Here is a 14,196-nt window from a genome sequence, read left to right on the forward strand (position 1 = left end):
GGAATGTAGATATCGAGGGGTATAACCTCTTTCACAGAAACCGAACAAAGGGGAGAGGAGGCGGAGTAGCCTTATATGTCAAAAACTCTTATGCTGCAGAAGAAATTCAAGACAGCAATCTGGGAAACCAGCTTGAAATCATCTGGATAAGAATCAAGGGAACTGGGACTCGAAAAGATGTCGTTGTAGGCGTCTACTACAGACCCCCAAGCCAGGAGGAAGATCTTGATGAAGTCTTCTGCCAACAGTTGACCAAACAGGCACAGAAAAGAGATGTAGTAGTCATGGGCGATTTCAACTATCCCGATATTTGCTGGAAAACAAACTCGGCCAAGAGTACAAGGTCCAACAAATTCCTCGCTTGCCTTGCAGACAATTTCATGGTCCAGAAGGTAGAAGAGGCAACAAGGGGATTGGCTACTCTTGATCTCATCCTAACAAATGCGGAGGACCTGATCGATGCGGTCGAAGTGGTAGGATCCTTAGGGGCAAGTGACCATGTGCTCCTGCAATTTGAGGTACAAAGGAAGGCCGAAACTAAGACAAGTCAAACCCGCATTTTGGACTTTAGGAGAGCTGATTTCCAAAAAATGAAGGAAACGCTGAGCAGCATTCCGTGGACACAGATACTAAAAGACAAGGGAGCTACGGATGGATGGGAATTTCTCAAGAGTGAAATACTCAAGGCGCAATTGCAAACCGTGCCAACAAAGAGAAAAAATAGGACAAGTGCAAAGAAGCCAGAATTGATGTCCAAAGAACTTCTAACTGTGCTAAGACACAAAAGAGACATGCACAAGAAGTGGAAAAAGGGAGAAATCACCAAAGAAGAATTCAAACAAATAGCCAACACCTGTAGGGAAAAGGTCCGCAAAGCTAAAGCAAAAAACGAGCTCAGACTTGCCAGGGACATTAAAAACAATAAAAAGGGCTTCTATTCTTATGTCAGTAGAAAAAGGAAAAACAAGGAGGCGATAGGACCTCTTCGAGGAGAAGATGGGGCAATGCTAACAGGGGACAGGGAAAAGGCAGAACTACTTAATGCCTTCTTTGCCTCGGTCTTCTCACAAAAAGAGAGTCTTCAACCTCAGCAAGATGGAGTGGATGAGGGATTGGAGGACATCCAACCCCAAATTGGGAAAGAAGTCGTCCAGGAATACCTGGCCGCTCTTAATGAGTTCAAGTCCCCAGGGCCAGATCAACTACACCCAAGAGTACTGAAGGAACTAGCGGAAGTCATTTCGGAACCATTGGCAACCATCTTTGAGAGTTCTTGGAGAACGGGAGAAGTTCCAGCAGATTGGAGGAGGGCCAATGTGGTCCCAATCTTCAAGAAGGGAAAAAAGGACGACCCAAACAACTACCGTCTGGTCAGCCTCACGTCGATACCGGGCAAGATTCTGGAAAAGATTGTTAAGGAAGCGGTCTGCAAACACTTAGAAACAAATGCAGTCATCACTAATAGTCAACATGGATTTATCAAAAACAAGTCATGCCAGACTAATCTGATCTCTTTCTTCGATAGAGCTACAAGCTGGGTAGATGCGGGGAATGCCGTGGATGTAGCGTACCTGCATTTCAGTAAGGCCTTCGACAAGGTCCTCCATGACCTCCTGGCAAGGAAACTAGTCCAATGTGGGCTAGGCAAAACTACGGTGAGGTGGATCTGTAATTGGTTAAGTGGACGAACACAGAGAGTGCTCACTAATGCTTCCTCTTCATCTTGGAAAGAAGTGACGAGCGGAGTGCTGCAGGGTTCCGTCCTGGGCCCGGTCCTGTTCAACATCTTTATTAATGACTTAGATGAAGGGCTAGAAGGCATGATCATCAAGTTTGCAGATGACACCAAATTGGGAGGGATAGCCAATAGTCCAGAGGACAGGAGCAGAATTCAAAACGATCTTGACAGATTAGAGAGATGGGCCAAAACTAACAAAATGAAGTTCAACAGTGACAAATGCAAGATACTCCACTTTGGCAGAAAAAATGAAATGCAAAGATACAGAATGGGGGACGCCTGGCTCGAGAGCAGTACGTGTGAAAAAGATCTTGGAGTCCTCGTGGACAACAAGTTAAACATGAGCCAACAATGTGATGTGGCAGCAAAAAAAGCCAATGGGATTTTGGCCTGCATCAATAGGAGCATAGTGTCTAGATCTAAGGAAGTAATGCTACCCCTCTATTCTGCTTTGGTTAGACCACATCTGGAATACTGTGTCCAATTCTGGGCACCACAATTCAAGAGAGATATTGACAAGCTGGAATGTGTCCAGAGGAGGGCGACTAAAATGATCAAGGGTCTGGAGAACAAGCCCTATGAGGAGTGGCTTAGGGAACTGGGCATGTTTAGCCTGAAGAAGAGAAGGCTGAGAGGAGATATGATAGCCATGTATAAATATGTGAGAGGAAGCCACAGGGAGGAGGGAGCAAGCTTGTTTTCTGCTTCCTTGGAGACTAGGACGCGGAACAATGGCTTCAAACTACAAGAGAGGAGATTCCATCTGAACATTAGGAAGAACTTCCTGACTGTGAGAGCCGTTCAGCAGTGGAACTCTCTGCCCCGGAGTGTGGTGGAGGCTCCTTCTTTGGAAGCTTTTAAGCAGAGGCTGGATGGCCATTTGTCAGGGGTGATTTGAATGCAATATTCCTGCTTCTTGGCAGGGGGTTGGACTGGATGGCCCATGAGGTCTCTTCCAACTCTTTGATTCTATGATTCTATGATCAGTGCCAGTTTTTTCATGTTTGGAAATATCGTTATCTGATGAAGAAGCCAGTGGTGCTTCAAACGCTTGTATAACTGGATTTCAACTTGGATATTACCAATTCATTTTGTATAGATGCACTCACCGTGTTAGCAAAAATACTTAAAAGTATTTGTCCTTACAGCGTATGATACTTTTGCCTTTGCATGCATCGAATCAGCCCAGTTCTATATTCTCAAAAGATCTTAGTCTTGTTTCAGCTGACATCTTTTGAGTATGGTTTATAGAACTGGACTGATTCACTGTTTCTATATGTAATCTTAGATACTTTGGAGGCAAAGGAGTGATGAATTTTAGTAACCAATTTGAGACAAATGAAGAATAGTGTGCCAAGTCTAATTGAGCCTGCCAGCCTATTGGACTGTGTAAGTTCTTAATACTGCTATCTTAAAATACCAAAAATCTAGGCTGCCAATTCAATGCTATATCATTTTTAAAAATGAGAAATTCATTTCCATTTTCAGATAATTTATCCTTTTCAAAACTTTCATAGAAACATTTTTAACTACAGCTTTGTGGCTGCTAAAAATAATGGTAAAATAAACTATTTCTAAGTACAGCAAGCCCTTAGTAAATGCTAAGGTTTGGTTTCAGAGCACACCTGCCCCAATCTGTGGATGCTCATGTCCCAATATATACAATACCATAGTAAATTGGCGTTTCTTATATAAACTGGCAAAATCCAAGATTTGTTTTTGGGAGGTTTTAAATAAAAAGTTCAAGCTGTACAGTTTACGAACTGAAGTACCTTTGCCAAAATTGGACAATTGGGAAATAATCGATCCACCTGTATTTCAGAAAAATATCAACAAATCAGCATGTCTATTGTCCTTCAGTATACAGGCACTGGAGATTCATATAATGAAGAAAGAACACCCATATCTTTACCTGGTTGTGCTCACGTATAGCAAGGAAGTGCCACTGATCATATTACTGTATATAAAAAAGGATGAAGTTCTAACCTTTCCATGTGCTTCTCATGTAATAAGTAGTATTATTAGATTTTCTATCTCCTCTGAAATAAAGAACATCCTCTTAAGCTGGTAACACTGAGAAACCATCTTTTTTCTTGAATGGAATGAAATCCCTTGGAATTAGGTTATCTGAAGGTTCACAGAAATTTCAGTTACATTATATTTAACAGAAGTCAGTGCATGAGGGACAAGCCCAGCTCTGTCTGAAAAACAGCTACTCTAGTCCTTTGCTTAGCCCTGTGTGAGTGTGTCAATATGCCTTCAAGTCACCTCTCAATTTGTGGCAACTCCATGCATTTCGTAGGGTTGTGTAGGCAAGGAATACTCAAGAGGTGGTTTAGGCATTTCCTTCCTCTAAAATACTGCGTACTGCACACAGTATTCATTGGCTGTTTCTCAACAAAATACCACCCAGGTTCCAGGACTAGATGGGATCTAGTATCTTCAGGTTATTTAAGTGGATGCCTAGCCCTTTAAATACTATAGTATCAAACCAGAAATAGGTTGCTTCCTGAAAATAACAGTGCAACAGTATTTTGAAGACACAACTCATGTCAGTTGCAATTTATAGCATACTATTTATTCCACAACTGTTACACATATAGGGCTATAAACTGCCTTCCTGTTGAAGTTCAAGATGGAGGGATGGTATCCTTGAAGTGACTGGCTTGATTCTGAAGGAGCTGGGGGTGGTGACAGCCGACAGGGAACTCTGGCGTGGGCTGGTCCATGAGGTCACAAAGAGTTGGAAGCGAGTAAATGAATAAACAACAACATCCATTTCCTCCGGTTGATGTTTGCTTTGTAAAATTTGGGCTCAGCGCTCTAATCTGTTAGGATTGTTTGGGATTCTGATCCTGGGGTATTACCTAACCCTTTCAATTTGGCATCATTGAGGTACGCTATACTCACCTTTCAATTTTCACTTAAGTGTATCCATTTCCCCCGGTTGAGGATCACTTTGTGAAATTTGGGTCCAGCGCTCTAATCTGTTGGGAGTCTGATCCTATCCTCTGGGATATTCATTATCCCTCCCATTTTGGTGGATAACAAACTTGACAAACTTTGGTTGGCTTTTTGTAAATCAATGCAGATGTTTTACTGTTTAGGTTTTATGTCATATAAATTTGTTTGCATACGTTTTGTTTAATTTATTGATGTTAGGTTTTGATGTTATTTTCATATGTGGGGTTATTTTGGATTACTCGTTAACGTTTGTTTTATCAAAGCGATGAATGCTTGTCTTTTTGTTTGTTGGAATCTGCTCTGAGACCCCTTGGGGAGGTAGGGAGGAATATAAATACAGTTATTATTATTTGTGACATTGAGGTACACGTTTCCATTTTTCTCACCCAAGTGCAGAATCATAATATTGGAGACCACATGGGACATCCAGTCCAACCCCTTGCCATGCAGAAAAAGCAGTCAAAGCATCTCCAACAGATGGCCATCCCACTTGTTTAAAAACCTCTACCACACATCGAGACAGTGAGTTCCACTGTTGCAGTGTGGCCTAGGATAGGGAACACACAATGTCCCTATTAAAACAGCTCCATTGGCTACTGTTAAGTTTTGATGTAAATTCAAACTACAGGTTATTACCTATAAAGCCCTGCTTATCTTTGTGACCGCATACCCCCTATGTACCTGCGCTAGAATCAAGATCTGCTGGGGAGGCCCGCCTCGCAATCCTGCCACCATCCCAAGCACGGTTGGTGGGAACGAGGGAGAGGGCCTTTTCAGTGGTGGTCCCACGGCTTTGGAACACCCTTCCTCAGGGAGATTAGGCAGGCCCCCACATTGTCCTCTTTCAGTAGGGATTTGAAGACTTGGATGTTTAAACAAGCTTTTGAGAATTTCTAGCCCAATGGTCCGCAATTAATGACACAGCACTGCACTTTCATCCCATGCATTGGTTCCTTACAGTTTGCACTATTTCATTCCCTTGTCTTGTTTACAGTTTGGCCATGTCTTACAGCTGTTGTCACCACAGGTTATTGGGCGTTGTTCTGAGTTTTAAATTACTGTTTTTATGTGCTATTGGTTTTACTTTTTCTATTGTAAAAAGTAAAGGTTTTGTTTCCAAATCTGGGGGGTGGTGCTCATTTTCAAGTTGAAGAGCTGGCATTGTCCGTAGACATCTCCAAGTTCATGTGGCCTACATGGTGGGCCGTTACTTTCCCGTCAAAGCGGTGCCTATTGATCTACTCACATTTACATGTTTTCAAACTGCTAAGTTGGTAGAAGCTGGGACTAACAATGGGAGCTCACCCCACTTCCCTGGATTCGAACAGCCAACCTTTCAGTCTGCAAGGTTGTATTGTACTGTTGTTTTGTATTGTACTGTGTGTATATTTTATGCGTTGTTTTTAGGCACTTTGTGCCATATGTAAGCCGGCCTGAATCCCTTCAGGGAGATGGAGAGGTACAAAAATAAAGCTATTATTATTATTATTTTATTGGCATCGGCAAACTTCATCCCTCCAGGTGTTTTGGACTTCAATTCCCACAATCCCTAACAGCCTTAGGCCCTTTCCTTTTCCACCCCAGCCTCTACACCAGGGGTCCTCAAACTAAGACCTGGGGGCCAGATAAGGCCCTCCAAGGTCATTTACCCGGCCCTTGCTCAGGGTCAACCTAAGTCTAAAATGACTTGAAAGCACACAACAACAATCCTATCTCATCAGCCAAAAGCGAGCCTACACTTCTAATTGAAATAGTAATAAGTTGATATTTGTTAAAATTGTCCTTCATTTTAATTATTGTGTTGTTTTAAAGTGTTTTCTGCACTACAAATAAGATATGTGCAGTGGACATAGGAATTCATTCATGTTTTTTTCAAATTATAATCCGGCCCTCCAACAGTTTGAGGGACTGTGATCTGGCCCTCTGTTTAAACCAGGGGTCCACAAACTTTTTAAACAGAGGGCCAGGCCACAGTCCCTCAAACTGTTTAAGGGCCAGATTATAATTTGAAAAAAAATATGAATGAATTCCTATGTCCACTGCACATATCTTATTTGTAGTGCAAAAAACACTTAAAACAATACAATAATTAAAATGAAAATTTCAACAAATATAAAATTATTAGTATTTCAATGGGAAGTGTGGGCCTACTTTTGGCTGATGAGATAGGACTGTTGTTATTGTTGTGTGCTTTCAAGTCATTTCAGACTTTGGTTGACCCTGAGCGAGGGCTGGGTAAATGACCTTGAGGGGCCGCATCCGGCCCCCGGGCCTTAGTTTGAGGACCCCTGCTCTACACTGTTTAACAATGGAACACCTGAACAGTAGGATGAACTTCCTAACTGTGAGAGCTGTTCAGCAGGAGTGCAACAAAGGCTCCTTCTTAGGAGGCTTTTAAGCAGAGGCTGGATGGCCATCTGTTGGGGGTGCTTTGAATGCGATTTTCCTGCTTCTTGGCAGGGGGCTGGACTGGATGGCCCACAAGGTCTCTTCCAACTCTATGAGGGCCGAAGTTTGCCCATGCCTGGTGTGGATGATACACTTCTCCCTGCTGAAGTCCATTTTGTGGAGTTGGGTGCAGCGCTGTAGGCTGATCCTGTCCTCTGGGGAATCGGCTCTCCCTCCCTCATCGGGCCAGCACTGAGGTCAACCCTCCCTGCCTCCCTCCCTCCCAGTGCCCCTCAAGGAAGGCAGCCACTCAGTCAGTCCCAGGGCTTCCCGGGGCAAGAGAGGAGCACCTGGGAGGCGCCTCCAGCCCTGCGTCGCCTACCTCGGCCTCCCCTCGCCCTCGCCCCCGGGGCCTCCAAGACTCGTGTCCAGGGAGGAAACGCAAGGGGGGGCGGTCCCTGTCCGGGGGGGGGGGAGCGAAAGGGAGCGGCGCGGCGGCAGTAGCAGGAGCAGCCCCCTCCCTCGCCGCCTCCTTCTCCCCCTCCTTCGCTCTCTCCCTCCATCGCTTGGCCGGGCTTGGCGCTCCTGCTGCTGCTGCTCCCACGGCCGCCTCCATCTTGCCGCCTTCCCCCTTTCCTGCCCTGCAACAGGAGCCGCGGAAGAGAGCGGCTGAAGAGCTGCGGGCGACGAGGGGGCGGCGCTGAGCCGACATTTTGTGCCCCCTCCCTTCCTCCCTCCCTCAGCGACGGCGCCAACGGCAGACGGCGAGGCAGCGGCCCAGGAAGGCAAGTAAGCGCCCGCTTTATCCGTGACTCTCTCTCCCTCTCCCCCTTCTCTCTCTCTCTGATAATACCCTCAGGGTCGTGGGAAGGTGACTTATCGTGAAGGGCTTGGCGGGACCGACACAGGCTCGGCCCGCTTCCGAAACACTTGGCAAGGCTCACTTTCCAAAGCGCCGCCTCCTGAGGTGAAGGAGGAAGACAACCTAAACGGGGAGCGCGGGGGGGACAGGGGAGAGCGAGCCCCGCCATCTTGTTTTCCCTCACCACCGGGAAGCCTTAGCCACGCCCACCTTCCCCTTCCCTATTGGACGGCGTAGCTCCCGCCCGCGAGCTGGGCGCTGCTATGGGTGATGGGCAGCGCCGGTGTCCAATGAGAGCGCGGCTGCCGCTGTTTCTCTTACCTGTCGAGGGATATTCCCCCCCCCCCTTTCCCGCTGGTCGATGTTGGCACTGTGGGCTCCTTGAGGCCTCTGGGTCACGTGATCAAGGCCTGCATCCTGATATATCCTCCAGTTTCTGTGCAGAGGCCTGGTTTATTTTTTCCCTCACTGTGAACCTCCTGGGGACTCTTGAGTGGCCACAGCTGCCGTGCTAATGCTTAAATCCTGAGGCAATTCAATGCACTCTGTACCTTTCCCAAAAGGCAGCTCATTTGTACACAATTGGCATAGCTTCTGGTCACACACTGAGGCAGTGAGTTCCACTATTGAACAGTGTAGACTAGTCATGGGCAAGCTCGGGCCCTTCAGGTGTTTTGGATTTCAACTCCCACAATTCCCAACAGTCTCAGGTCCATTCTATTTCCCCTGAGGCTGTTAGGAATTGTGGGAGTTGAAATCCAAAACACCTAGTAGCACAAGCTTGCCCATGCCTGTTCTGGCCCATATAGTACCAGAGTCACCAGGAAGTTGAGGCAAAATACACATTATTATTATTATTATTATTATTATTATTATTATTATTTTGGTCGTGTTAGGAGTGACTTGAGAAACTGCAAGTCTCTTCTGGTGTGAGAGAATTGGCTGTCTGGAAGGACGTTGCCCAGGGGATGCTCGGATGTTGTGATGTTTTAACATCCTTGTGGGAGGCTTCTCTCATGTCCCTGCATGAGGAGCTGGAGCTGATAGAGGGAGCTCATCCGTGCTCTTCACGGATTTGAACCTTCGACCTGTCGGTCTTCAGTTCTGCTGGCACAGGGGTTTATTATTATTATTATTATTATTATTATTATTATTATTTGAAACACAACAAGATGAGTCCACAACAGACAAGATCACTCTGCTGGTTGTTGTATTCGATCACACGTTGGACACTTCCCAAGTGTCTAGGACTGTGTGATGTATCGGCGAATAATGCATGCAGATCCCAGTAAGGTTGCCATTTGCCTCTGGCAGATGGTAATTTTGTCAGCGCCAATTGTGTTGAAGTGCAGGCCAAGGTCTTTAGGCACTGCACCCAGTGTGCCAATCACTGGGACTACCTTGACTGGCTTGTGGCAGAGTCTTTGCAGTTAGATCTTTAAATCCTTGTACCGTGTCAGCTTTTCCAGTTGTTTCTCTTCAATTCTGCTGTCACCTGGGATTGCAACATTGACAATCCATACTTATTATTATTTGTATTTATATCCCACTTTACCTTTCATACAAACCCTAAAAGTTCAAAACATTAGAAATCTTTTGTACCTAAAATGCTACATAAGTTCCTGTTCATATCAGCGATTTAACTTGACCTGGAAAAAAGATTGTGGTCTGACACGCGATGCATCCACATTGTAGAGTTAATGCAGTTTTCTACAACTTTAACTGGGCCTTGAATAGAGAGACAACTAAGCTAAGCACATTTTGGTGAGTTTTTTTCTTAATGTTGTGGCTGTGTGGAATAGGAGCGAGTAAATTGTGAAGTGTTGACACATTTCATACTCAATGGCAACAAGTTTATTTTCCTGCCACATGGTAACATTCACTAACCAAGACCAGGTTCTCCTTAGAACAGGTTGTGCTCATTCTTAAGCAAGAAAATTAATTGCATTTTTCCACTGCTTTCATTTCTGCCTCCCGTCAGAAAAGGAAGAAAACATTTCACCCCTCACAGAAAAGAGTGCATCTATTCCTTCTAATATCTTTCTCTGTGGCTCAGTCATTTTTCTCCATCTTGGTTTCTGTTCCTCAGATTGCAGGATTTATTTATATCGTATCAAAAGCATTGCATAAATAAGTATAAAACTGATAAAAATAGAAGGAGCCCAGGCGGCTAAATATTTTTTGACCACAGACAGGCAACAGCGACCGCATTGTCTGTAGCTTTAAACAGTTCTTCCTCTGTAGGATTTATGTCAACTAGTAATGCATGTTAAAAGCCAAAGATTGGTCACATTAGTGTTTCTCTGTGTTTCTTGCCTTGGCCCTGGTCGCTCCTTAGGAATTCTGGGTCTCAGTGCTGAAAATACAGCAGTAGTGTCAGCTAGCAGATTTCTCTTGTTCTGGTCTTGAATATTATAGCCTTCAGTACCTTCCCTTGCCTCCTCCCTCCCTTCTTTCCTTCCCTCCCTCCCCTTCTCTCTCTCAGGGTGCATCTACACCAGGCAGGGGAATATTTTAGCCCTCCAGGTGTTTTGGACTTCAACTCCCACAATTCCTAAAATCTGGTAAGCTGTTAGGAATTGTGGGAGTTGAAGTCCAAAACACCTGGAGGGACAAAGTTTATCCATTCCTGATCTACACTGTAGAAATAATGCATTTTGACACCACTTTATCTGCGGTGGCTTAATGATATGGAGTCCTGGGAGCTATAGTTTTACACGGTCTTTAGCCTTCACAGCCAAAGAGCACTGGTGCCCCACTATACTATAAATGGCATTATTCCAAAGCCTTGCGTCATGGCAGTTAAAATTCATCAGATTCCATCAATTTGGCAATGTAGATGCATCCTTAAGCCCACTTTCTCTTTGTGCCCTTTCCTTCAATGCATCACCCACCGTTTCATCAGGTCCCAGCACCCCTTGACCCTCTTTCCTGATACTCCTTTCTCACTTTTCCTTCTGACTTTAAGCACTTCAAGTTGCCCCCCCCCCATCTTACCATAATTACTTGTCTGAACATCTGTCCTTTTTATCCAGCCTCTCTCCATAATTGCCTTCCTTAGCTTTTAGATCTCCCACGTCCAAAGGACTCTTCCTTTACTTTAACCAGCTTGCTTGAATTTTTAATTCTAGTCAAACTCACAGCTTATCCTATTAAGTTGCGACTCAAAGCTCCCCGATCAACATATTGAAAATAACTATTTCTATAGTTTTGCATGCATTAAATATATAGTCTTGTTTGTCTTTGATTCAGCAGTGGAAAGCTCATAGGGTCAAAGGAGTAGTGTCACAAATTTTATAGATAGAAAGCAAATTTTATTGTATTATATGTATAATTGGATACCAGAGAGATAAATTAAAAAATCTACTGAATTTCAGCAGAAAAAATGTGCTATTGTTAGCTGATGATGGCTGGCATGTTCAGACACATGGTAACAATACTGAAGAAGTCTGATCTGTTGGTCAATGCTTGAGATAGGCAAGGACTGAGATAGTGGAAAGGATGGAGAAAAAGTAAAGTCATCGAAGGAAGAAAGAATTGAAATGTAGTGTCTTACTGCAGGTGAGTCTGCTGTAGGGCACCAAAGCAAATGTTCTTGGTCCACAAATTGCTTTGCTCTAATGTATGGAAGAAGTGTGGCATTGTATAACAGCAGGAAGCCAGAAAGAAAATCACACAAAATAAGCACGTACTTCCCCTAATATGCCTTTGCAATTACGAATAATCTTTATAATAAATTACAATAACTGCAAAGGTAGCTTAAAGTTAGAATTATTTGGTTATTGAAAATCATGGAATTGCAAAATATGCATTGTTCTATTTATATTTTTAATTGGTAATCTTACATATGCATAAATAATATCCCGATCCCTTTATAATTAAATACACAAGGGCAAAGTAAACAAAATCACCGTTGCTGCAAGAATAGTCCCTAATACATACACATAACAAAAATCAAGAAAACTGGAAGAAACAGAAAGGCCAATCAAACCATAAATGTCATCACTGGAAATACCTGTTGATGCTTATTAGTCTTGATATAATTAATAAGATGATTTGTCCAGTTGATTGCTAATAGTGCATCTTAAAACAAAGTAATCCATTTTGATAGACAGCGAGAAATGCCTGTCAAAATAAGTAATATGTGCATATTAGGGGAAGGGCATGATTTTTCGTGAATCATATTTTGTCTCATGGGAGGAATTTGCCCTCCACGAGGATGTTTTTGCAACATTGTTTTTGCAAATAAGCTCCTTTAGTATAGTCTCCCAGACTACAGAAAAGAATTCCTGTCCGGAAGTTTTATTTTTTTCCTTTTAAAATATTGTAACTTTTAAAGCACACACATACACACATATGTATGTCTGCGTATGTATATGTATGGCTGGAGTTACCCTTAAAAATTGTACCTGTTCTGATTTACAAACAAATACAATTTAAGAGCAAACCTACAGAACCTATCTTGTTTGTCACTTGGAGACTGCCTATACATGGAAAAATTTGAATGACATCAATTCAGTCTCAGTTGGTTTAGAGAGCAGCTCTGTTACTACTTGGCACCAGAATGAAAACAGTTTTGTTGCCAATCAGGCCTGCAAGGGAAGAGACTATTCTGCAAGTGAAATGCCACATGTCTTATGTCCCATTGCAGTATATTATACTTTCTGGTGGATACAGAGGAAGTTCCTTGCTGATTTCAGTCCTCAAGAAGGTGGATACATGGAGAGGCACGTCTTCAGATATTGAGGTCCTGGGCCATTTAGGACTTTGAATGTTGTCACTAAGTCCTTTACTTTTGATTCAAATTGAATTCACAACCAGTGCCACTTCTTTACCTGCAAAAACTGGTCCCATCCTAGAGAAAGCCATCATATTTATGCATAGCTGGGGCATAATTTACAAAGTAAGACAAGACATATAATAATGTGTGAATTAAATACTGCCTCACTTAACATTTGAAAATTATTTTGTTTTGTTAATTACTGGAACAAGAAGAAATATTTCACTACACTATTAAAAATTTTGCAGTGCTATGTTTCATTCCCAAGCTGGTATGTCTTGTTTGTTAATGCTTTAAAATAGACTGGTTTTGCCGATGTGGTGTCCCAATTTGTAATCGTGATATAGTGAAACATTTTACCTAATTCCATCCTTTCACAATAAAGAACAATTATTTCAAAAAGTTGTGAGGGGCAGTGTTTTACACATTTATGTTAGATTTTCTGTGAAGTTCTCTATTTATTACTTGCATTAAAATGCACACATGTGACACTCTAATTCAGTGGTTCCCAAACTCTGTTCTGAAGAATCCTAGGGTTCCACAAAAAATCACCTGTGAAAGATCTTCAAAATGAATTTTAAACTAAAACCACATCAGGGCAAATATTTGATATAAAGTCTCCGTAACAGCTATTTTGTGCAACAATTATTGCTCTGTTTTATGTAGTTACTGGCTAAGTACAATCCTACACCATTCTGTCCCTCAGAAATAAGTACCGTTGAGGTCCATTGGAATTGCTCATTCAGTGAATGTTCAGTTACAACATTGTACAAATATTCCCTAGTTGTACATTGTATCAGCTTTTAATATCCTTTTCTGACATTTCAGGTTTATTTTCATTTACACGGAAGCTAGAACTAGACACTGTTTCAACTTATTTACAAATTGGAGAAGGAGAAACTGATGAGCATTCAATCTGCAGAAGAAATTGGAAACACGTCTCAATATATGTTCGTTTTATTAGTAGATACTCAATATATGTTAGTTTTATTAGTTTAAAAAAGTGTTAACACATTTGGGCCTGTGTATACTCTTAAGGTCTTCTTAACCTTAAAACAATCACACACAAATATAATTTATTACATTGGTATCTATTTTTCCCTAACAGTTTGCTTATACGCTTTAAAGAAATGTTTAGCCTTTGCTCACATGTTATGACTTCTCCAACAGAAAATTTCAGAGTTCCTGGATTAGAAATTATGAACTTTCAATTTAAATGCATATGTACAGGCCATAGGCAACGTACCAATGTAATAATGATCTTATGCAATATGGTATTGTGTATGTATGTGCTGTCCTTTCATACATTTGCCTTGAGTGTACACAGTTTGAAATGTATCAAGGTCCCATCACCACTGAATACCCTATGAAAATCATGGATTCATCATAAGTTGGCATATAGGGACATATATTTAACTGTGTGTGAACATATATCCCTTCAAGTCACCTGTCAATTTATGATTT

General features: G+C 42.6%; 1 protein-coding gene across 4 annotated transcripts in view; it reads left to right on the plus strand.

Annotated features, from left to right (window-relative positions):
- The first annotated feature begins 7,285 nt into the window (after positions 1-7,285).
- The window catches only part of BRPF3 (bromodomain and PHD finger containing 3), a 43,619-nt gene continuing 36,708 nt past the window's right edge, over positions 7,286-14,196 (plus strand). For 2 of the 4 annotated variants that reach the window (XM_060773176.2, XM_060773178.2), the window contains exon 1: positions 7,286-7,875. The gene's annotated coding sequence lies outside the window, so the exon portion shown is untranslated. Of the gene's footprint in view, positions 7,880-14,196 lie in introns of all 4 variants that reach the window. The other 2 variants (XM_060773177.2, XM_060773179.2) reach the window with 2 other exon arrangements.

This window comes from Anolis sagrei, chromosome 4 (genome assembly GCF_037176765.1).
Source record: "Anolis sagrei isolate rAnoSag1 chromosome 4, rAnoSag1.mat, whole genome shotgun sequence".
Lineage (NCBI taxonomy): Eukaryota > Metazoa > Chordata > Lepidosauria > Squamata > Dactyloidae > Anolis > Anolis sagrei.